General features: G+C 33.0%; 1 pseudogene; it reads left to right on the top strand.

The window, feature by feature from the left end:
- The first annotated feature begins 572 nt into the window (after positions 1 to 572).
- Positions 573 to 27338, top strand: part of LOC133336768 (calcitonin gene-related peptide type 1 receptor-like) — a 45950-nt pseudogene continuing 19184 nt past the window's right edge.

Genomic DNA, 27338 nt, shown 5'->3' with positions numbered 1-27338 from the left:
TGGTAAATCAAAACCAATGCTTGTTAAGGTTTGTAACTTAAGACATATATACTTGAAGATTTAAATTAGAAGAAAAATAATTTACAAAAAATTTTTGTTATCGTTTTGTTGTTGTTTTTTGTAATTAAAGAAAAATCCTTATTTTTGATGGCGGGCATGACAACTCCTCACTGAAACATCGGAATCCGAAAATTCCAACGGTGTTAGAAGAAGTACATGTCTGGCTTTCGTATGAACTAGGATTATTGACTTCGCTCCATAATTAACAAAATGGTGGACGTTTGAAAACATATTTTTGGAAAATCGCCGATTTTTTACCAAAACCCAAGTTAAAAAATAAGGAAGATCTTCACCGATTGCCTTTATCCTAGTTCATACGATAGCTATACACTCACAAAGAAACGTGTAAAAATTTATCGTGCCCGCCATTCGCAAAAAAATGTTTAGAGAAAAACGCGTTTAAAGTTGTGAGAAGTCCTTCAGCCGTCACTTGATGCTGACACAATAAATCGGCTATATCTTCAAGTGTTCTTGAGATTCGAATTATATCAACAAAAATTTTGACCCCGAGAATGGGGGGTCCCCTTAAAGGTACATTTAGTAATGAAACAGGTAAAGAGGAATACTAATGGCTTCAACTTGTAGAAAAATAAATACTAGACATAAGAGCTGTTATTGATTTTATTACCGACATAATTGGCAATAGCAAAAATGCAATAAAGACATATATGTGTTTAACACAAATGCCACAAGATGTACGAGTATCTGTGTCGGGGTTTTGGATTTTGGAAAATAACGGCGTTTAAGTTTAAATGCCATATTGTAAGAAAATAAAATACTTTTTGAATGTGTTTCTGGCAGTTTAATAACATATACTCCTTAAGACAGAAAATGTAAATGACACTGAAATGTTTTCATATTGTTTATAAAGATTAGCGAATGTGAAACACTATGGATTCTAATTCGTATTGGATTCAGTTAATTATTGTAATGATATGTAGGCTAAATTGACATAATGAATACAGATATTTGAATAGAACGAAAGACAAAACAAATGAAATTTAAAATTTCACATCGTTATTGAATAAAGGTCATGTCCTGTCAATTGAGAAATAACATCTAAATGTGAAATACTGGGCTAAATACTCCGAATATTTTACATCGGGCACAACGTTATAATACATCCCATTTAAAATACCAAACATTCTACGAGGATATGTAGATATAGTTTACCAAATACATAGAAACGATAGAAACTTATTCAGTACCCGTTTTGTAATTCTGTGGCAAATACAGAATATTATTAAGCGGAGCCTCTGTATGTATTTATAAACATTGACCTATGTAGAATTTTTTCTGATTTTTTCCCTCAATGTACCGAAAATTGGGCTAGCCTTTTATGTGGGAAATATGTAAAAACATGTACCTATAGTGATAATTTTCTGAGCAGATGTACCGAATATTGAGCGGATCTTTTATATGAGGGCTATGGCAAAACATAGTCCTGCATCAGTTATTATCTAGATAGATGTATATCAAAATACCGAAACTTGGTCAGTACCAAGGACAAATACGTCATCGGTTAAGTTTTTCAGTTATGAAGTGATGACTGTGTTTGTTGAGATTCCTACTGTTTATAATGAAAACGTTTTGTATGATTGGTGTATGGTTTTACAGGTCCTCTTAAAAATGTGATAGAACATAAAAAAATAAAACCTCCTTTTATTTTCAATGGCACTTCAGTGGAGATGAAGTTCATTTAAAACAACAAGTAAACGATTGAAACTACACACCATGGGATTATAGACCAAAACTTTTTGCCAAATATTTGCTACTGTAATGTTATCTAAACTTCTAGAAATAAATTGACGATGGTGGCATGTTGTGGCCTGTCTCTAATAAACGTTCAGGAACAACATGCCAATATTGTGATTGAGAAGTATTGTATTGACTTTTTGATGACATTACTGACAAAAACAATAAGACAAACATCATATCACAAACTTTATCACTGTGTAAATATGTGTGTAAATACGTTTACAAGCAATCGAATCCAATGTAGTCTTTTTTAAGAGGTTTAAGGCAATATGTTCTTATATTGAGATATTTGAAGGTTTGAGTTTGATAGGTTTTAAAAAATATTGTTAAGTGGTATTAATTTTGTTTGTGCACGACGTAAAATGTTTTGTAAACTTTGCTAGAAAATCCATATTTGTATCAGAAACTAAAATGGACTTTAACTACTTTCACTTATGAGCGACATGGCTTATACATACAAAAATAAACCTTAACCATTTTCCACATACTTTTCTTCAATCCAATGTTTGTTTTTTAGAACGTAGATTACAGTATAGAGTACTGTAATCGAAGTTTTTATACCTTCGAATTAAATTTCTTAAATCGTTCGGAACTTTATACGGGAACTTTCTTATTGCAATATTAAGGTGTATGCTGTTTACGCTGTTCGCGAAAATTAAATGGTACATATGTATGGGGGTTAGATTTATATATGCCACATTACAACCACACCGGTGGAGAAATACGGCTAAAACTTAAAAAATATACCTAAAATGTGCCGGTGCCGTTATGTGGGAGCTATAAAATTGATTATATTGATTATTATTAGTAGGAAGATTTGTTGTCCCACAACAATCAGAAAAAAAAGATTGAAAATCACCAAAATACCGAATTGTTTTATGGGTGATATACTAAACCATGGGCCGATAACGGTAATTTTCGATAGTATATAGGTATATGGACTATTTTAAAAAGTTGACTACTGTGGGTAGTTTTTAATATGGAAATGTACTGCCCGATTGGAACCAAAAATACAACGTTTCAGTCAATAAAATGTTAGAGCCAAATATCTAAAATTGGTGGGCTAGCCCAACATTTCGGTAAATATTGGTAATATTTGGTAGGGATATTTTCTATACAATGAGAAGCCAAAATAGCAAATTACATTCAATTCAATTGGAAAACGTGTCCAACTTCCGAATAGTAGCGAATATTTGATATGAAGTCTAATTTAAGACATCCATATTCGAGTAGTTACTAAAACCCTCTGTGAATGAAATAATAGTTTATCGATGTAAACAACAAGATACAAGAAATAAATTATTCTTAAAATCACAGAAATTATGTAGTAACTTACTCTGACTCGTTAATATTGTTGGATGCAACTAAAATTAAATTTCAATTCACAACACAGTATATTATAATATTTTATACTGAGGGATTAAACATTCGACAGAAGATTCATCTTTCTTTTATCTTTTTTATACCCTTCACCATATTATGTGTTTGTGCATATGTTTGTAATAGGCAAAAGGAATCGAGATAGACCTATGGTTCCTTTTGAGAATATGCATAGAATCACTTTCTGAGTCGATTTCGTTCGCCCGTCTGTCCGTCCGTCTGTTGATGTTAAACAAAGTACAGGTCGCATTTATAATTTTGATATAGCTCTCATATATATTTTCGTCCGATTTGATTAAAATGTTGCACCAAAATTCCTATATATCTTTCGATTTCCACCAATTTTGGCATAACGTACTGAATTGAGTCTAGAGTGTTAAGTTTCGAAAATATCGGTTCAGATTTAGATATAGGTCCCACGTATATATTTTTGTCCGATTTTAGCTAAATGGTGCACCAAACTCCTAATGTTTGTCCGATTGACACCATATTTTACACAACGTATCATATATATTTCGAACGGATGTCATGTTAAGACTACATTTTTAACAGTGCGGCATACTGAGTAGCGTGTATCAAGTTTGCTATAAATCGATTTCCATAAAATTGTCCCATTGTACGCAAACGATTCAAATCTGCCCGATTGAAATTAAATTTAGCAAAGGTTGCAGGTAGGAATATAGCAATGTCTAAATACATGCCAACTTGTCGATGTGTGATAAATTTATATTTTTAAAATCGGTTTCTTCAAAACATTTATATATCTGTGACGCAGTTTGTGATGTTTTTGTTAAAAAGGTTGTTGTAGGAAAGTACAACAAAAAATATCACAAACAGTGACACAGCTTTGTCATATTGTTAATGTTCGATTGAATTTCTTTTCTTATACATTTCGTAAAAATAACACAGAAATACCTAGAAAAGCCAAAAACATAAGTCTACTATATAATGATGGTTTGTTTCAATCGATTATTTTATGTTTTAAGTTTTTTTTTTATTTTCTATCACTTTTTGTGGGAGAAATATAAACCGACAATATGCATGTTTAACTTTAATGTGCTTGTGTGACGTATGACTTATGTACAATATATTATATTATATTATATTATTATTATATTATTTACAACTCATACGCCAAACGGTTATTATACCCATCACCACACTGTGGTACAGGGTATTAGTCTTTGTGCATATGTTTGTAACAGGCAAACATAAACGAGATATGGGAAATTACAAAATTCTTTTAAAATTCATTAAAAAAAATTGTAAAAAAATTTTTGCGAGCACATTTATGATTTTTGGTACATAGGTTAAGGAAAATATGCTGATTCGAAATCTGTTCACGTTCACAAATTCAGATGCTGCGCACAAAAGTTATATCGATTTCAAATCTTGTATTTCAAATATAAATTAAATTAATTCCTATTTGTTGCAATTCGCGAATTTCTTCACAAATGGTTAAACACATTTGTTTTCTTTGTACACTAGTCAAATCACATTGCAATACGGTTCAATAGTCGCGAAAAACAAATAGAAACATGAAGATATCTGAAAATAAAATAAATTAATTTTTTAATTAAATCGAAATGTTTTTTTGAATTTTCGATTTTTTTACCATGGTTAAAGCAAAACGGGTTTGCCCTAATCTTGTAAAATATGCGACGCTTTTTTTCTTCATATTCTTTTAGATGATTGTTAAATATCGGTATATTCATCTGATAACAGTTTCGACTGTAAAAATGACTAAATATATTGCAGTTACAATACATAAACATTATCAATATTTTAAAGCATGGAATTCGCGTATTAGTTGAAATCAGTTGATGCGCATGCGGTTTTCGTATAAACCGAATCAATCTCTTCCAATAATTATGCATTTTTCAATGTTTAATTTAGCGGTCAAAGTGTGCCACTCGATGCACTTTACTATGCAAAAACCCTAAAAATGGCTAAAAATCACGCAACGTGCATACGATTTTTATGCGCATCCGATTTTAGTAATCTCCTATGAAAATACGCAAAAGGACACCTATTTTAAAAGGATCGGTTAAGAACCGCGGATGTGCCTCCACAATCAATTTTGGATAAAATACGCATATTATTCGCGTATCGATGTATTTTTGACCTATTTCCACGCAGATTCGCGAATTTGACAATACAAGCATAAATGCATGTAAAATTAATTCGAAGAAAACCGCGATTATTTACGCGAATTTGTCAAAATAAGTTTTTGCAGTTTTTCCCACATTCAAGGTACCTATATTCGCCGTTTTATTGGGCGGAATTGAACATGGGTGGGCTCATTAGATCCGGCACGTAAAAAAACTAAAATCACGCGGGGTTCCACGGAATTCGAATTGACTTTCTTAATTTTAGACTCAAAAAATATTTTTTTATAAAAATTTACGCACCAATTGTTCTTCCTTGGATCCCAGTTGCAAAGAATCTACGGTGAGCACATTCATGAGATATACACTAAACGAAGCAAAATCACGAGTTCTACAATCCCATAATTATTTTAGTCCATTATCTGGATGCGCATCCTAATTATAAGAATAATTCAAAAAACACCGAAAATCCGGCTTCAAAATGTCAGCATCCTTTTTGGGTGGATGCAGTGATTATATCGAAAAATCATACATTAGAATCATATTGTCCATAGGATATTCTGCAACTTAGTCACTGTCACATGAGCGTGCGTTGTGTCAGGAACGAACACAAAAAAACTCGTTGGCTTCAACACATTTTTTTACATTACCACCATCACAGCTTCCACCAAACTTATTATTTATTACCAATATTTTAAGATTTTGACAAGAACACTTCATTTTATAGAAATGAATTTAAATTATATACAATATGTTCATATTTCGCGAGTTATAACCTTGCAAACCTCAGCTTCAAGGAATTTAAAAGATTTTTGTAATTTCCCATATACACATGGTTCCTTTTGAGAATATGCATAGAATCACTTTCTGAGTCGATTTCTGATGTCTGTCCGTCTGCCCATGTTAAATTGTAAACAAAGTACAGGTCGCATTAATGATCCGAATTGGATAAAATGTGGCACAGGTCACTTATTTCGTCCAAGGATGAACCTTATTGAAATTGAAGAAAATCGGTTCAGATTTAGATATAGCTCCCACATATATTTTTGTCCGATTTTAAAGAAATGGTGCACCAAAGACCCAATATTTGTCCGATTGAGACAACATTTTGCACAGATACTTAATTAAGTACAGACTAATATATGCGATGTTTTGTTCAAATCGGTTCAGATTTAGATATAGATCCCATATATACTTTCTACCGATTTTATGTGAATGATGCACCGATTGACACAAAATTTTGCACAGAGTACTGAGATAGGTATAGACCGATGTAGGCGAAGTTTGAAGTTTTGTTCAAATCTGTTCAGATTTAGATATAGCTCCCATATATAGTTTCAATTTTATGTAAATGCAGCACCAAACTCCCAATATTTGTACGATTGAGACAAAATTTTGCACAGGATACTGCTTTAGGTCCAGATTTATGCATGTAATGGTTCCTTGAAATCGAATGGTGCTCCATACTCCCAATATTTGTCCGATTGAGATACAATTGTGCATAGCGAATCAAGAATGGTGAGTGTTAGGATTCGGTGAAATCGGTTATGATTTAGATATAGGTCTTATATATATTTTCGTCCGATTTTATGTAAATTGTGCGCCGAAGAGCATATGTTTTTTCGATTAAAAACAAAGTTGTCAGACTGTATTAAATTGGGGTTTGAGTAATGTGTATTAAATCTACAAAAACCAAATGGTGTATGCAACGGTTTGTCAATAAGGTCCGTATTTAATTATAACTTCTATACATAATTTTGCTCGATTTCATTAAAAAAAAAAAAAAAAAAAAAAACACCAAAGAATCCAAGTCTGCCGTTTGGCATTCAATTTTTCATTGATTTCAGAATGGTATGTGTATGGGATCTTTTAATTGTTTCAAATATATATGTAGATCACGCATTTTATTTCGCTCGATTCCATCTCAATGCTCTTCCAAAGATGCTATGTCTGTTCTATCTACGGGATATTGTATATGTTAGCATCTCTTGTATGTAAGGGTATCATAAGTTGGTCCCGTCCGACTTTTGCACTTTTCTTACTGGTTTATATGTTAAAAGAAACCCATCCAATCTCGATTTAAAATTTCTAAGATAACCGGCCTTATGTTGAAGACATTAAGGACAAGAGAATTAATTTCTAACTAAAGAAAAGTCTTTCTTTTTAGCGACGGACATGATTTCCGATCACTGGAGCATCCGATTCATACCGTGGTGTGCGGTATCATATATTCGACCTGATACCCCACACCACGGTATCATATATTCGGCCTGACACTGGTTATTTCTTTATGATTTCTTTTTTAATTTATGAGGAGCTTTTTATTTATTTTTTAATCATACTACATTCCATATAATAAATCAACAGTGTTTTATTTTGACAATCATCAATAATTTTTAACTTTGGTGTTTCTTAATGCTTGCTTTGTTGACACTTGTAACCACTTGAAAATGGCAAACGTGCCAACCAATAATTACTATGAAAATTAGTTATCTATTAAAAGATAATTGATTGACGTCAACAACAATATTTTACAAACACATAATTTATAACATTTGATTTATGATGTTATAAGTAAGATTCTTTTTACATAACTTTCTAAAAATGCTTTATTTGATGATAACAGCACGAACCAAGAAGGAACAACCAACCACTGTCTACATGTGCTCATCTTGAATATTTTATAAGCAGCATTTTTGTATCCAGAAATCATAAAATTTGAAGTAATTGATAAGTAAAAACTATCAATATATTGCGCCACACATGCATACTTGTATGCATTACTTATGAAATTAATGGCCTTTATCGATCTTAGCCTATTGAACAACCATTGTCAAACAAAAACCAGTAAGAAAAGTAGTAAAATCTGACTGGGCCGACTATATGATACCCTTCACCTCTTTGGGTATATTCGAAAGAACATTGACATGAAATTGAACGAACTTAAATATGAACATAAATCCCAACACATGCCACTCTGCAATCTATTCTAAATTTTGTAAATAGATTTAAAGCAAAACTCACACACGCTATTTGGTATGCTTCACTGTATAAAATGTTATATCAATCTTGTACCCATTTATTATTTGGTGAATAGGTCGAAATTATATATGGAAGCTAAGCTATATCTAAATCTGAACCGATTTCAAAGCAACTTATATATAAGAACTTTGGTGCACCATTTACATAAAAAAGGACGAAAAAATATATGGGAGCTATATCTAAATCTGAACCGATTATTCCCAATTTCAATAGAATTCGTCATTGCGCCAAATAAGTAAGCTGTGCCAAATTTCATCCAAATCGGATCATAAATGCGACCTGTACTTTGTTTAAAATTTAACATCTACAGACGGACGGACATACATAAATCGACTCACAACAATAAACAACAATAAAAACACACCTTGTCCTATTTTATACCCTCCATACTATGGTGTTTTCCTGTTTGTAACACATCGAAATAATCATTTCCGACCCTATAATGTATATATATTATTGATCAGCGTAAAATTCTAAGATGATCTAAGCATGTCCGTCTGTCCGTCTATTGTAATCACTCTAGCATCTAAACGAATAGAAATAGATCGCCAAAATTTCATAGAATCGGCTTTTGTCTGCAGGTAGGTCAAGTCTGAAGATGGGCTATATCGATCCCAATTTTCAGTTTTTGGGGGGTTCTGACCGCATTTTTCTAACGAATTGTCTGACATTTGGTACATTGGATAAATATAAATATAAATATTGGTTCACTTTTTCTTGTAACCCCCATATAAGGTCACCCCAATTTTCGGTATTTTGGGGTTCTGGAGCGCGTTTTTCAACCTAATTCGCTGTAATTTGGTTTTTTGTAGTCGTATGTGGTAAAAATCTACTTCCTACAAATTATTAAAATTCGCCCCATTTCAGGGATAGTTCCACATAACCCCATTTTTATACCCTTCACCACACTGCGGTACAGGGTACTATGTACTTGTGAATATGTTTGTAACAGGCAAAAGGAAACGAGACACATGGTTCTTTTTGAGAATATGCATAGAATCACTTTCTAAGTCGATTTATGCATGCCCGTCCGTTCGTCTGACCATGTTAAATTGTAAACAAACTACAGGTCGCATTTACGATCCGAATTGGATGAAATTTCGCATAGGTCACTTATTTGGCCCAAGGGCGAACCCTATTGAAATTCGGAAACATCGGTTCAGATTTAGATATAGCTCCCATATATATTTTCCTTCGATTTATTGTAAATGATGCACCAAAATCAGTATATATCTTTCGATTTGACCGAAATTTGACATAGCGTATATATATTCGCGTCCGATTTAATGTAAATGGTGTACCAAAATCCCTACATATATTTCGATTTGCACGAAATTTGGCACAGCGTACTGAATTTGTTATAGAATGATGTGTTTTAAGTTTCCTGCAAATCGGTTCAGATTTTGATATATATTTTTTGACTAATTTTAAGCAAATGGTGCACTAAATATCCACAGCTAGGCCGATTGAAACAACGTACTGTAGTAAATATTATATAAATTAATCTCAGGCAAGTTTCCTTGAAATCGGTTCAGATTTAGATATAACATAGCTTTCATATATAATTTCGACCGATGTGTAGGGATTTATATTAGTCGGTTTAGATATAGATAAAGATCACATATTTTAGTTCATCCAATTTCATGTTAAGGCCTAGTCCGACTAGATGATACCCTACTACTTTCCTTGCTGTTTTTTTAATTCAAGTACCTTTCAGTATACCTAAGGTGGAGGGTATCCAAAGTTCGGCCCGGCCAAACTTAACACTTTTTCCACTTGTTTTGCATTAATTCTTTAAAATATTTTCTTGATTTTCTGTTCACTTTGGAATGAAACTGAATAATTTCGTCGAAATGTCAATGCTATTAATTTCAACATTCTAGTTAGGGAATTTAAAATTTAAAGGTCAGAGAATATATTTTCAATGTACTGAGAATTGCAGATATTTGCATTTCAGCATACCAACATACAACGATAAAGAATACAACGAACAGTGTGGAAAATTCTAATATATTGTTGTGTGCATTACTTTTTTTAAATCTGTTCGCAATTTTATTCGAAGGTTATAAATAGACCTCGGATTTTTGCACATTTTTTATGTTTTATCCGATTGGACTCAAATTTTGTATTTATGCGTTTCATGCCTCAATTGATTGATATTTAAAATATCGATTTTGTATATTAAAAATATGCAAAAATAATCTAAACAAGTGAAAAAGCGTTAAGTTCGGCCGTGCCGAACTTTGGATACCCTCCACCATAGTTATACTGACAGATACATGGAATGAAAATATAGGGAACATACCAACCAGTGGGGATATACCGAAAATTCTACAAACCGATTTATGTAAACCATTATGTACACCAAATACAAACTTCAGCAATTTTTAATGGTGATTTTTCCTAAAATCCTGTAAGATCCAAAAAGTGGGCTGGTAGAATATAAAATAACGCATGGTAGAGAATAAATTCCTCAAACTACTGTAATTTAGATTACAAAGGGTATGCCTAAGGGGGACCAATATTGATTACATAGCAGCAACGTACACATGATTTAATTTGGGGGGGGGGCCGATAGTACAAAATGAAAAAATTCGGTGTTGCAAACATAAATTTACTGTGAAAAAATTCATTTCGGGGGGGTGGGGGGCCGGGCCCCCAGGGCCGCGTACGTCCCTGTTACATAGTGTAGGAAAGTGGTGAATATTTGGGGATATCATTATATGAGGGCTATGCTTAATTAATGACCGGTATATACCAATTTTGAACCCAATATTTTAATTATTTATCTCAATTCTTTCCTTCAGGAGGTATCACTATATTGAGGAGATGCCTAAATGTCTGCCGATATATTTCATTATCGTCATGTTTGAGGTTTCTTTTATCACAATACCTTTAGAAGGCGGAATGCTTGCAACAGATGGCTAAATAGTCTTTGTAGGGTAAAAATTGACTATTCCCCGTAACGACTACCCAACCGCAACACACGGAACAAATCATATAACTATTTTAATATAAAAAATGGGGTTATATGGGGACTACCCCTAAAAAGGGGTGAATATTAATAATTTTTGGTGGGGAGATTTGTTACCATATACAACTACAAAATACCAAATTTCAACGAATTCGGTTGAAATACGCGCTCAAGAACCTCAAAATATCGAAAATTGCGGGTACCCTTATATGGGGGCTACCCAAAAAAATGGACCTATATTTAAATTTTTTGTGGAGAGATTTACTACCCAATAAGAACTCAAAGTACTAAATTACAGACAATTTGGTGAAAAAATCCGGTCAAAACCCCTCAAAAACTGGATTTTGGGAGGTACCCTTATATGGGGGCTACAAGAAAAAGTGGACCTATATTTATAATTTTTAGTGGGGACATTTGGTACCCAATAAGAACACAATGTACCAAATTTCAGCGAATTCGGTTGAAAACCGCGCTCAAGAACCCTAAAATACCGATAATTGGGGGGTACCCTTATATGGGGGCTACCCGAAAAAATTGACCTATATTTATAATTTTTAGTGTAGAGATTTGCTACCCAATAAGAACTCAAAATACCGAATTTCAGCGAATTCGGTCGAAAAATGCGATCAAACCCCCCAAAATACCGCAAAATTGGGGGTACCCTTAAAAGGGGGCTATCCCAAAATATGGACCTGTATTTATAATTTTTTGTGGAGACATTTAGTACCCAATACGAACCCAATGTAGCAAATTTCAGCGTATTCGGTTGAAAAACGCGCTCAAGAACCCCAAAATACCGAACATTTTGAGGTACCCTTATATGGGAGCTATGCCTAAACGTGGACCGATATATCCCATCTTCCTTGACCTGCCTGCAGACAAAAGACGACTCTGTGCAAAATTTTGGCGATCTATCTCAACTCGTTTAGACGCTAGAGTGATTACAACAGACGGACAGACGGACATGCTTAGATCGTCTTAGAATTTTACGCTGATCAAGAATATATATACTTTATATGGTCGGAAGTGATTATTTCGATGAGTTACAAACGGAAAAACAAAATTAATATACCCTCCATACTATGGTGGAGGGTATAAAAATGGGGTTATATGGGGACTACCCCTAAAAAGGGGTGAATATTAATAATTTTTGGTGGGGAGATTTGTTACCATATACAACTACAAAATACCAAATTTCAACGAATTCGGTTGAAATACGCGCTCAAGAACCTCAAAATATCGAAAATTGCGGGTACCCTTATATGGGGGCTACCCGAAAAAATGGACCTATATTTATAATTTTTTTTGGAGAGATTCGATATCCAATAAGAACTCAAAGTACTAAATTACAGCCAACTCGGACGAAAAATGCGAATCAAAATTCTGAAAATTGGCAGATACCGTTATATGGGAGCTACAAGAAAAAGTGGACCTATATTTATAATTTTTATTGGGGACATTTGGTACCCAATAAGAACACAATGTACCAAATTTCAGCGAATTCGGTTCAAAACCGCGCTCAAGAACCCTAAAATACCGATAATTGGGGGGTACCCTTATATGGGGGCTACCCGAAAAAATTGACCTATATTTATAATTTTTAGTGTAGAGATTTGCTACCCAATAAGAACTCAAAATACCGAATTTCAGCGAATTCGGTCGAAAAATGCGATCAAACCCCCCAAAATACCGCAAAATTGGGGGTACCCTTAAAAGGGGGCTATCCCAAAATATGGACCTGTATTTATAATTTTTTGTGGAGACATTTAGTACCCAATACGAACCCAATGTAGCAAATTTCAGCGTATTCGGTTGAAAAACGCGCTCAAGAACCCCAACGAACATTTTGAGGTACCCTTATATGGGAGCTATGCCTAAACGTGGACCGATATATCCCATCTTCGAACTTGACCTGCCTGCAGACAAAAGACGACTCTGTGCAAAATTTTGGCGATCTATCTCAACTCGTTTAGACGCTAGAGTGATTACAACAGACGGACAGATGGACATACTTAGATCGTCTTAGAATTTTACGTTGATCAAGAATATATATACTTTATATGGTCGGAAGTGATTATTTCGATGAGTTACAAACGGAAAAACAAAATTAATATACCCTCCATACTATGGTGGAGGGTATAAAAATGGGGTTATATGGGGACTACCCCTAAAAAGGGGTGAATATTAATAATTTTTGGTGGGGAGATTTGTTACCATATACAACTACAAAATACCAAATTTCAACGAATTCGGTTGAAATACGCGCTCAAGAACCTCAAAATATCGAAAATTGCGGGTACCCTTATATGGGGGCTACCCGAAAAAATGGACCTATATTTAAAATTTTTTTTGGAGAGATTTACTACCCAATAAGAACTCAAAGTACTAAATTCCAGAGAATTTGGTGAAAAAATCCGGTCAAAACCCCTCAAAAACTGGATTTTGGGAGGTACCCATATATGGGGGCTACAAGAAAAAGTGGACCTATATTTATAATTATTAGTGGGGGCATTTGGTACCCAATAAGAACACAATGTACCAAATTTCAGCGTATTCGGTTGAAAAACGCGCTCAAGAACCCCAAAATAACGAACATTTTGAGGTACCCTTATATGGGAGCTATGCCTAAACGTGGACCGATATATCCCATCTTCGAACTTGACCTGCCTGCAGACAAAAGACGACTCTGTGCAAAATTTTGGCGATCTATCTCAACTCGTTTAGACGTTTGATTACAACAGACGGACTTTGAAATTTTGCACATATATTATTATTACTCCTAGAATGTTTGGTATTGAAAATGGGATATATCGGTCTACGTTTTAGTATATCCGCATATAACGGTACACTCACATATTCTATATTTTGGAAATTTTTGACACGTTTTTTAACCGAATTGGCTGTAATTTGGTATTTTAGGCTCAGAATGGTTAGCAAATCTTCCTTTAAAAAGTTATTGATATTGGCCACCTTTTTATGGTAGCCTCCATATAACGGTACCCCCCACCAATATACGGTATTTTGGCACGTTTTTCAACGGAATTTGGTGTTATTCTGTATTTTAGCACAAATTGTACAGTTTGTAATAAAACGTATTTTCATCAAAACTTGTAATAATATCTCAAAACGCATATATTTCATTCATGCCATATAGGAAACCCCTATTTACCACAAATGGTTCAATAATCATAATTAGCAAAATCTATAAAATTACCTGTTATAGACATGGTAATTTTTGATCTTTTAAACTACCTTTAAATATAAGATAATTACATGTAGTATAGTATTTACACAAAAAATTAAATTTAATTTTTACTTGGTTCGTAAATGTTAAAATTGCTTTATATTTATTTATTATTGAGGGGGAAATTTTTAGCAGTATTTCCTATATATAAAATAAAGTCGACCAAATGTGTTAAATTTCTTCATCATATATATATTTCTTCATCCCATATGTAGTTTTGTTCGATTTAAGGTAAATGGTTCACCAAAGTCCCTATATACCTTTCGATTTGCATAAAATTTGGCACAGCGTACTGAATGAAGTCTAGAATGATGTGTGCTATGTTTCGTGAAAATCGGTCCAGATTTAGATATAGTTTCCATATATATTTCGTCCGATTTAAGGTAAATGGGTCTCCAAAGTCCCCATATATCTATCGATTTGCACCAAATTTGGCATAGGGTACTGAATTGGGTCCAGAATGCTGTGTGCTAAGTTTCGTGAAAATTGGTTTAGATTTAGATATAGCTCCAATATATATTTTCGTCGGATTTAATTGTGCGCTAAAGATTGGCCGATCTGCACACAATTTTGTACAATGTACTGAAGTTACTGTAATCTTTCGTGTGTCAAGTTTTCTTGAAATTGGTTCAGATTTACATATAGCTCCTATATATACTTTCGTCCGATTTTAAGTAAATGGTTCACTAAAGACCCATAGCTAGGCCGATTGACAAAACGTACTGAAATTAATATAAATTAATCTCGGCAAGTTTCATTGAAATCAGTTCAGATTTAGGCATAGCATAGCTTCCATCTATAATTTCGACCTATTCATGTTGATTGTAAACCAAATAATCAATGCGTGCCTGATTGATATAACATGTTTAACAGTGAAGCATACCGAATAGCGTAAAGTTTGCTTAAAATTTATGCACAAAGTATGGAATAGATTGCAGAATGGCATGTGTAAGGATTGATGTTAGATAAAGATCGCATTTTAAGGTTCATTAATTTCATGTCAAAGTTCCTTCGAAAAGACGACATCTGTAAAGATACATATGTAGAATATCCCCAAAGTGGTGAAGGGTATCATATAGTCGGCCCAGTCCGACTTTACTACTTTCCTTACTGGTTCATAATGTCCCAAATATCTAACAGTTGAACCATGAAACGCATACATACAAAATTTGATTTCTATTGCTTAAAAATAAAGAAAGTACAGAATTTCGAGGGCTATTGTATAAAATTTTTAAAAATTGCCATGAAAAATCATTTTTTTCTATGATTAAAATGATTGCATATGTGAAATATGTTGTTCATATTTGCATATATTTTGCTTATTTCTTGCATATTTTTTACATATCTCGTGCATATGCATTATATGCAAATATGCAAAAAATAAAAAAAAATGAACCCTTCATACTATTCTAAATCTATTGAAACTAATTTGTGTCCAATCAGAATTTCGATATCTTCATTATTAAAAAATATGCAAAATCCGAGGTCTAGTTATAAAGAATATGTGTTTTTTCTAATAATCATACCTCCAGTAGGCCGTGCACGAAACATTTTTTTCTTGAAATAAATTTACTTTTGCCACTGAGAAAGTGTTTATATTAAACCATCGCCAACGGAAATTAAATTCTGTGTTTATGCCTAATATTAGGTGAAATGTGAAAGTTCAGTGAAGGTATCAGCAGATACTCACGACTCGAAAGCGAGCAAACATTACTCCAAAAAGTCTGGTTATTAAGGTACCACTCATTTAGGCAAAACTGTGAAAGTAGTGTTTTCGCAGCAGCAGTTTCAAACAGCTTTCTTCCTACATATTGAGTTGTACCAGGATTAATGAATTACATCATCCATACATAATTGGTGGCACCTCGTTGATAAAAAGAATACATAAAACAAACATACACAACTCCACGTGGGAAATATAACTTAACATAAATCACATTTTCACAATTTAAAATTATAAAACAAAGTTTAAATTTTCTCCTTATAAAAGCTAGTAATTTAAAAATTTAAGTAATACGCCGCCTCACACTTCAGTTCATACTTCTTCGGAATGGTATGCAAGCACAATTAATTAATAATAACATGTATAGCATTTTTCCCCTTCGTTCTTGATTGAATTACATAACTTTTAAATGTGATTTTTATACCCTCCACCATAGTATGGAGGGTATATTAGTTTTGTTTTTCCGTTTGTAACGCATCGAAATAATCATTTCCGACCATATAAAGTATATATATTCTTGATCAGCGTAAAATTCTATGACGATTTAAGCATGTCCGTCTGTCCGTCTGTTGTAATCACTTTAGCGTCTAAACGAATTGAGATAGATCGCCAAAATTTTGCATAGTGTCGTCTTTTGTCTGCAGGCAGATCAAGTTCAAAGATGGGATATATCGGTCCACGTTTAGGTATAGCTCCCATATAAGGGTACCCCCCAATTTTCGGTATTTTGAGGTTCTTGATCTCGTTTTGCAACCGAATTCGCTGAAATTTGGTACTTTGAGTTCTTATTGGGTAGCAAATCTTCCCACCAAAAATTATAAATATAGGTTAATTTTTTCGGATAGCCCCCATATAAGGGTACCCAATTTTCGGTATTTTGGGGATCTTGAGCGCGTTTTTCAACCGAATTCGCTGAAATTTGGTACATTGGGTTCATATTTAGTGCCAAATATCTACACAAAAAATTATAAACATCGGTCCACTTTTTCTGATAGCCCCCATATAAGGGTAACCCCCAATTTTCGGTATTTTGGGGTTCTTGAGCGTGTTTTTCAATCGAATTTGCTGTAATTTGGTATTTTGTAGTCGTATATGGTAACAAATTTCCCTACCAATAATTATTAATATTCACCCCATTTTAGGGGTAGTCCCCATATAACCCCCTTTTTTATACCCTCCACCATAGTATGGAGGGTATATACATTTTGTTTTTCCGTCTGTAACTCATCGAAATAATCATTTCCGACCCTATAAAGTATATATATTCTTGATCAGCGTAAAATTTAAGACGATCTAAGCATGTCCATCTGTCCGTCCGTCTGTTGTAATCACTCTAGCATCTACACGATTTGAGATAGATCGCCAACATTTTGCACAGAGTCGTCTTTTGTCTGCAGGCAGGTCAAGTTCGAAGATGTGATATATCGGTCCACGTTTAGGCATAGATCCCATATAAGGGTACCCCCCAATTTTCCGTATTTTTGGGTTCTTGAGCTCGTTTTTTAACCGAATTCGCTGAAATTTGGTATATTGAGTTGCTATTGGGTACCCAATTTCTCCACAAAAAGTATACATATAGGTCCATTTTTTCCATTTTTCCCATATAACGGTACCCTCTAATTTTCAGTATTTTGGGGGTTTTGATGGTAGTTTTCAACCGAATTGACTGTAATTTAGTACTTTGAGTTCTTATTGGGTACCAAATCTCTCCACTAAAAATTATAAATATAGGTCCACTTTTTCTCGTAGCCCCCATATAAGGGTACCCCCCAAATGTCGGTATTTTGGGGTTCTTGAGCGCGTTTTCAACCGATTTCGCTGAAATTTGGTACATTTGGTTCTTATTGGGTGCCAAATATCTCCACCAAAAATTATAAATATAGGTCCAATTTTTCTGGTAGCCCCCATATAAGGGTACCCCCAATTTTCGCTATTTTGAGGTTCTTGAGCACGTTTTTCAACCGAATTCGCTGTTTAGGTTCACTGTTTAGGTTCACGGTTTAGGTCCACTGTTTGGTATGTTCCCTATATTTCCATTTATAGTACCTGTCAGTATATCTATGGTGGAGGGTATCCAAAGTTCGGCCAGACCGAACTTAACTCTTATTCACTTGTTTCCTTTTGTTCTTGATTGGATTACATATATACATGATACCTATATCATTACAAATTTGTTTGCAAGGCATATATTAATAATAAGTTTTTCAAGGTTTAGTTTGGTACCAGCCAATAGAGGTCAAAGGAGATGTGAAAAAGTTTGGGAAACAAGAAATTCGGAAAATAAAAGAAATACAACGTGGAAATAGTTGTGAAGAATGAACAAGTGTGATTTTTATTGAATTCAATTTTAGCGATTTTAATAGCGCTTACCAAAGATGATAATCATGATTGCAGGTCGATAGTTAAGTGATTTATTAACAGAAAAGAATATTTAAAAAACATACAGAGATGACAAAAACGGACATATTAAGTAATAGAGCGGCACCAACAAAAATGTATTTAGGTTGACCGAATTGGAATTCTAACATTTACATACCATCGTTATTATAGAAACAATACGTTAAGGGGACTTCCCCCATTCTTGGGGTCAAATTTTTTTTGATTTAATTCGAATCCACACTAATTCAAGAATGTCCCTACCAAATTTCAAGTGAAAATCTCAAGAACTCTTGAAGATATAGCCGATTTGTTGTGTCAGCATCAAGTGACGGCTAAAGGGCTTCTCAAACTAATAACCCAATCGATTCCAAATTTTTACACGTTTCTCTCCGCCATTTTCTTAATTTTAGAGCGAAGTCAATAATCCTAGTTCATACGAGAGCCAGACATGTACTATCAAAAATAAGGACTTCTCTTTAATTACAAAAACAACAACATGCTAACATTCCGGTCAACTTCGATCATTTCTCCGATTTTATAGACATTTTCGACGACCGGCCTACCTGTGTGAGGTGCATCTTTCCCATCAAAAATTCCTGAACGGAATCTACGAAACCAAAATTGCAGATAATCGGCTGTTACAGTATCGGAACCATAAACGCCATTCAAAATGTTAGCCGCTTGGCTTCCATTTTCGGCTTTGTCAAAGAAAAACTGTAAAATATACCAAATTTTCTCTTTGTTCACTTCCACTTTGAACGCCCTGTAACTCACAACTGAATGCACCAAACAAAAAACAACAAAATATTTTTTTTACTGCGAAATGTCTCCCTTCCAACGAGCATAAATATGAAATTGTTTAATCGATACTTTACGAGAAATCTATCAGTACAGCCACCTGCCGAAAAATAATTGATTTATTTTTCCCCAACCTAACATTTATTGAAAAGATTGCCATATATTTCAATTTAGGAAATTGAAAAGGTTCTTTTATAATGATCAAAATTGAGTTAAAAAAACTCAAAGAGCATCAGTGACTATCGATATCGTTTGGAAACTATTGCAACGATTTTCATTTCTGGAATGGAAAACAGGTGAAGGTAGTCTTCAAACACAAGATTGGAAACGTTCTGATGAAAATTAAAAAAGTCATTTCCGGCGAAGCCTTACAAATTTCCCCGCTGCATACACAATTATACGTATTGTGTATGAAGATGTTTTTATCTGGATTTCCAAAATTCATGTGCGTTTCTGAGGAATTTAATCTATAACTTCAATGATGCACCACGTCATTGTAGTTATAGCGAAAAGAGTGATCAAAATCTTCACATATAATCGAACTTGACGTGTTTTTTCAGTCTTAGATCTTTTGGACGTTTCCATTGCAATGATTGAGCTTTGACTTCGATTTCGTGGCCATAAACCCATGATACATCACCAGTTATTATCGTCGTTGGCGATGTTCAACATGAGACGGAATTTTGCATCCAAAAATTTATTATATTTTCCATCGATAAGACCAACAAGCTTAAAATGGCAGTATGATTCCTTTTTACGTCGGTATGAAAAAATGCAGATTTTTATAACAGGACAGAAATTGCTAGAATAACTAAAGATCAACAAATTCAAGCGATAGGAAGGTATGTTGACCAGTGTTGACCACTGCTATGATTTTGCTGATCTTCTAAGGTTGCTTGACATTTTAGAAACATTTTTTAAATAACCCTCTATATTTTCTCACAATAAGAGTAAATTATGTTAAATTGTGTCCATAATACAAAATAATGGAATTGCTACCCAATAGGGTTACATCCATTTTTCAATAACAAACATCCACGAAGTAATAACAATGTAGGTGGAAATTTTTAATGTTCTCCAACAGACGGACAATTATAAATCGACATAGAAATTTAATCTGATCAAGAAACTTAATGGGGTCTTCGATAAATATTTCGAGGTGCTGCAAACAGAAAAATAAATTTTATATATGTACATTCCAAGTAAAGGTGGAGGGTATAACAAAATAATAATTAAAGCCAGAGGGATCATCAATCATACAAAGGTTGAACCTACCATAACAGCTAAGCAGAAGCAGCCATTTTCATAAAACAATTCTCCCTGTGGCTAAGGATATTTTTCCACACACCTACAATTGCTGAAGGAATCAGTTTTCATAGATTGTTGAATACAGCACTGAATTCATAATTGAATTGTATTTTTCAATGGTTACCCATTCTTGTAACAGTGATTAAGTAATTAATCCCCGTAATCGAAATGTCGTATTGAAAACAGTAAGGAAAGTAGTAAAGTCGGACGGGGCCGCCTTTATGATACCCTTCACCACTTTGGGTATATCCAACAGATGGAATCCTAACAGACGTCGCATTTTTTGAAGGACCATTAACATGAAATTAAACATGTCATTCTGCAACCTATACTAGATTTTGGTCACATATAAGGTTGCTTCTTACAATGGGACAAAATTATGTAAATAAATTTAATGCAAAATATCGAAATCTAAACCGATTTCATCGAAACTTGCCACATCTTAGGTTACACTTATTTCAGTATGTTTTTTTGGATTCGGCCACATTTTGATTTCTTCATTTACTTATAAATCCAAATTTCGTGCAAATCGAAGGAAGTATAGGGACTTTGGTGCACTATTTACCTAAAATCGGACGAAAATATATATGGGAGCTTTATCTAAATCAGAACCGATTTTCACGAAATTTTACACACATCTTTCTAGACTTAATTCAGTACGCTATGCCAAATTTCGTGCAAATCGAAGGATATATAGGGACTTTGGTGCACTATTTACCTGAAATCGGACGAAAATATATATGGGAGCTACATCTAAATCTGAACCGATTTTCCCCAATTTCAATAGGGTTCGTTCTTCGGCCAAATAAGTGAACTGTGCCAAATTTCATCCAAATCGGATCACAATTGCGACCTGTACTTTGTTAACAAAAATACATGGACGGACATGCATAAATCGGCTTAAAAAGTGATTCTATGCATATTCTCAAAAGGAACCATGTGTCTACCTCGTTTCCTTTTGCCTGTTATAAACATATGCACAAAGACATAATACCCTGTACCACAGTGTGGTGAAGGGTATAAAAATAAGAACAAAATAAAATTGAAAAGGCACGTAGGTCGGGAATATTGGCCAGGGATGGTCTGACGAATTTTTAGGTTTTCGACTGTCAAAAAGGTGTAAATGTCGAAAACGTCATATACCTGTATAATATGTAATAAATGTAGTAAACGTCGTTTATTTGAATACTATCAACATATAAAGTTATTTTGAAGAACATATATTATTTTTACATATATCTGGCTATTCTTTACTAGAACTGATAAAAAATTCTAAACTTTTTTGAGAATAAAATTTTGAAATTTGATATGGATTTGAGTAAAGCATACGTTATTTCGAAATCGATAAATGGAAATAGCTATTTTGTCGAAAACCTAATGGTTTTGGGTGGGTTTCCGACGTTTTTGACGTATGTATTATACGTCGGAAATGTATGTCATTTACGTCACTGTTTCTGACAGGCCATCCCTGATATTGGCCATACATCGAGGTGAAATTAACACAAGATTGTAGATTGAAGGAAATATATTCAAATTTTATACTCGAAACGGGTGAGATGTACTAAAATAAAAATTATTTATAAAATTCGTGGTAATTTAAATCATACGAAAAACTAATAAGATTCATCTATATTATGAATTGAAATTCATATATATATATATATATATATATATATGTATTTCATTATAATCTAGAGAACCACCCAGTAAGGCTGCCAACAAAATTACATCTGATTGAATTGAGTGTGGTCTAAAAGAAATTTATTACGCTTCGAAATTTAATTTCTTTATTGTAAGTCTTGCAAAGCCGATTCTTGTCAAAAAGGAAATAAATATATAATGATGTAAAAATGTAATCAATAAGAAATAAACATTAATTAGGTAAGACGATAATTCTCTATAATATGGCACGAATGAACAAAATGTTGTCATGTATGTTCATAGTTTTACCGTCAAAAAGTTTTAGAAGACATGAAATAGTTTATTTCAAAAATATCACAATAGCTATATACCTTGAGTGTATAATAAAAATGTATGCCATAGATATGTTGATTTAGAATCTAAGACTAAGCCATTTCTGAAAATTGTAAATCTAAAACTTTGGAATGGAATAACAAAATCAGTCCAATTAGTTAATTTCTTTAAATATTTTTATGAATCTTAATTAATACTGTTCAATTTAGTTATTAATGGGTTACAATAGGCTAACGAAAATTAGTCATTTAGAGCATTGTTGAAATCTGTCAAATGTCAACATATTTCGACGAGTGGCTAATTGCGCCAAAGCCGCTTTACTTCATGTTTTGATCGTTGAATTGTTATTTTTAAATCGTCTTTCGATCAGCCTGATTCGAAATCGCGCTCCCCCGTATATTGTTGCAACCAGGTACTATTGTTTACCTTACCTTTATTTCTTATTTATATCACCGCTTCTGGCTTTATATTTAAAACTCAAAACTAATCGTGGTGATATTTATTTTTCACATTTTTTTATTTCACAACTTTTATATTTCTCCGCATTGGCTCTAAACAAATACCATGAAAATTTTCGGGATAATATCTGCGGAGTGAACGATTTTTTTTCATTTTTCGCCATTGCCAGTGAAATATTAATTTCTTACAGTTCTTTCTCTTCAGTGTTGATTGACAACAGACACAATAGGTTGAGAAGTAGAGTTTTTTTCTATACTAGGACAAATCTCCTCCTCTTCTAATTCACTCAATTTGCTGGCTATTGTCATAACTGTTTAGAATGCAAAATCCGATGTTGATTAACAAATATTTGTCTTTTGATTTTTATTGAGAAATTTCATCATGGAATATTAAATTTAAGTTTATTGGTTTGCGAAATTTTAGAACTCATCGTCAAAAGGGATGTTCTATTTTACCCTTCCAATTAAATTAAGTAAATGCGATTGAGATCTTGTTGTAAATTTTATTGTTGACGGGGGACGTATTTATTCGAACAAAATTGATTGAATACATAAAAGTACATAAACAGGACATTAAATAGTACAAAAAATTCAACTTCCCCACTATGGCAAAATGTTGTGTACGGCCGTATTACCCAAATACGTCGAATCTATATCTTCAAGCTAATAATACAAACCGCAAAACTAAATTGAAAATTTAAATTAATCCACATATTTTTAGTTTCCATTCGAAATTTCAAATTTCCTGAATGTTTTGCTTTTATTTTCAACAAAAGAAAAAAATGAAAAATACGTTCTGTCAAAGTTGAAATTTTTCAACTTGAAATTTTGTACGTTCGACGTATTTCGGTAACATTCATATAAATACATGTGTTCTACTTTTGTGGTGAAAAACGTCGAACGAGCTAGTTGAATTGTAGGTAAGGCTGTTAAATATAATTTTAAAATATAACATTTATGCTGATAATACCTTTAAGACACCTTTAAAGTATTTAAATTATACTTTATATTTATATTTGGGATAGTTATATAAAGTAGATTAAGTCTTCTTCACACTGCTGCGGGTTTCACATCGAAATAATCTTCTTGCTTACCGATAAAACAAAAGGAAGGAATGTTAAGAAGCTATATACAAAGAATACACACAATGTTTATTATATAGATAACGTTTTGGCACTCATTTACTATTTCCACACAAAGATACAAACTTGCTGACAAAGGCAGAATGAGAAAACTGACAATGTTAAAATATATATATAAAGATGGCTGATTTTATAGTTTGTTCCCAACCGTGTATTTTTAATAGACTCGTAGTCAAACAGTCAAATTTAGAGTGGAATTCTCATTCCTACTGATAGTGGTTAATGTTAAAATATAGCGCTTTAGTATATTAGTACAGAATTTAACAGATTTGCACACAATAAAATGTATATATCGTCATCATAAATGCAAACGGACGTAAGTAACTACAGAAAAATTCTAAACTGAGTTTTTGTTTGATTATTGTTCGTCTAATCAAACTGCATTTTCACACATCTAACGTCAAAAACAGCGATTTTATTATAGAAATTCAAACCGACGTAACTGCAATAGCATGTTTTATTAATGCCAATAGACGTAACTACACTCCTATAAAAAAATAAAGCTCACAATATTGAAAATAGAAATTCTGAACTTATATTAATGTTACTTTTGGGATTTTTGATATTGAAAATGACATATATCGGTCAATTTTTTACGGTAGCTCTTATATAGCGGTACCCCAAATTTAAGGGGTTTCTTCATTTTTAAACTAATCAGCTATAATTAGATACTTTTGTTTCCAAATGGGTGGAAAAGTACGCTGTGCAAAGTTCTATTTAATGTCTTTACATAAAATCGGTGGAAACTTAGCACGCATCATTCTAGACTCAATTCAGTACGCTATGCTAAATTTCGCGCAAATCTAAAAAAATGTAGGGGCTTTAATGCACCATTTACACAAAATCGAACAAAAATTTATGTGGGAGCTATGCCTACGTAATTTCCAAATTATTTAATGGAAAAATCCATTTTGTCAAAAACCTAATGGTTTTGGGTGGGTTTCTGACATATGTATTATACGTAGGAAATGTATGTCATTTACTTAGCACGCATCATTCTAGACTCAATTCAGTACGCTATGCTAAATTTCGTGCAAATCTAAAAAATGTAGGGCCTTTAATGCACCATTTACACAAAATCGAACAAAAATTTATGTGGGAGCTATGCCTAAATCTGAACCGATTTGAACAAAACTTAACACACGTTACCCCGGTTCGCTGTACAAATTTTAGTCTTAATCGGATAATTATTAGTCACTTTGCTGTACTACAATTGTGTTGTAGTTACGTCCTTTTATTTCAGAAAATATCACGTCAAAAAGACTTAACTGACATAAAACCTTTAAAAACCAAAAAAAAAAATAAATAAATAAATAAATAAAAAATAATAATAATAATAAAAATGTGGATCTATAGTGCAGTTAAACTTTGAAACTAGCCTTACTCCATTTTTATAGATTTTATAACGTTTTTTGCTTCTCCTGTAAAATTAGTAAAAGTATAGTTACGTCCGTTTGCATTTATGATGACGACATGTTCAACATTATGATGACGATATGTACAACATTGACATAAAAGTATATCCACTCCTATCAACACATTCGAAGAAATTACTTTCACCAAATAACATTACATGAACCGCAATTTTGTTCTTAATGTCTGTACCAATTATATGTGATTTTGAGATTTAGACACGTCATCTAGAGTTAAGAGATTTCTCTTCTTTATCACTATGAGGACATATCAAATAGGACAACAAAAACTTACGCTTATTTCACTGTAAAATTCTTCTTTTTATAATTTTATTGTTCAGCAACCAATATGTACAAGAAAATGGATTTGTGAATGGAAATACTTTTCCCAAAAAATATCCAATCGATGGTTTGTTACTTACATAAAAGAATTTCTGTTACATTCACTCACATTTTCTTATATTTGCCGAACCTAAATTTCTTGGTCAATTCCGAAGATGGAATTTTTTTTATAATAGAGTTAATCATTCCCTTTCTCCCCCCTCGGAACAATAGTCAAATCCGTGTGATATACTAAACTTAATTTCTCAATTAATGGACACATGTGTATTTTTTTCAGCTCAAATACAATGGTAACTCACGACAGATTTCAGATTATTATAAATTTAAGGGGACCCCCCATTCTCGGGGTCAAAAATTTTTTTCATTTAATTCGAATCTACACTAATTCAAGAATGTCCCTATAAAATTTCAAGTGAAAATCTCAAGACCTCTTGAAAATATTGTGTCAGCATCAAGTGACGGCTAAAGGGCTTCTCAAACTTTAAACGCGTTTTTCTCTTTTGCGAATGGCGGGCACGATAACTCTAAAACTAATAACCCAATCGATTCCAAATTTTTACACGTTTCTCTGTGAGTGTATAGCTATAGTATGAACTAGGATAAAGCCAATCGGTGAATTTCTTCCTTATTTTTTAACTTGGTTTTTGGACAAAAATCGGCGATTTTCCAAAAATATTTTTTAAAGGTCCGCCATTTTGTTAATTTTAGAGCGAAGTCAATAATCCTAGTTCATACGAGAGCAAGACATGTACTCTTTCTAACACCGTTGGAATTTTCGGATTCCGATGTTCCAGTGAGGAGTTATCATGCCCGCCATCAATAATAAGGACTTTTATTTAATTACAAAAAACAACAACAAAACAATTACAATTTTTTTTTGTAAATTATTTTTCTTCTCTTTTAAATCTTCAAATATATATGTGCAAAGTTACAAACGTTAACAAGCATTGGTATTGATTTACCAGCCCATTGAAAATCTTGAAAAACTAAAATCGAGAATGGGTGGGGTTCCCTTAATTCCAAGTTTGCTGGCAAATTAGCATTTTCTTGTTGGATATCTCCCATATATTGATATGATTATATCAGCTGAACGTATTATAGTATACAATCTTAAATTTCCATTTCATATTTTTATTGCGCCGTTTAAAGGTTGAAATTATTGAAAAATTACAGCATTAGAAAAACACAAACCTTCATCACACATTTAAACAAATATTGCAAAATTATATATTTTAT

This window comes from Musca vetustissima, unplaced genomic scaffold (genome assembly GCF_032173495.1).
Source record: "Musca vetustissima isolate MV318-11 ecotype Yass unplaced genomic scaffold, APGP_CSIRO_Mvet_v1 utg2186, whole genome shotgun sequence".
Taxonomy (NCBI): Eukaryota; Metazoa; Arthropoda; class Insecta; order Diptera; family Muscidae; genus Musca; species Musca vetustissima.
This window is presented reverse-complemented; position numbering and strand designations above follow the sequence as displayed.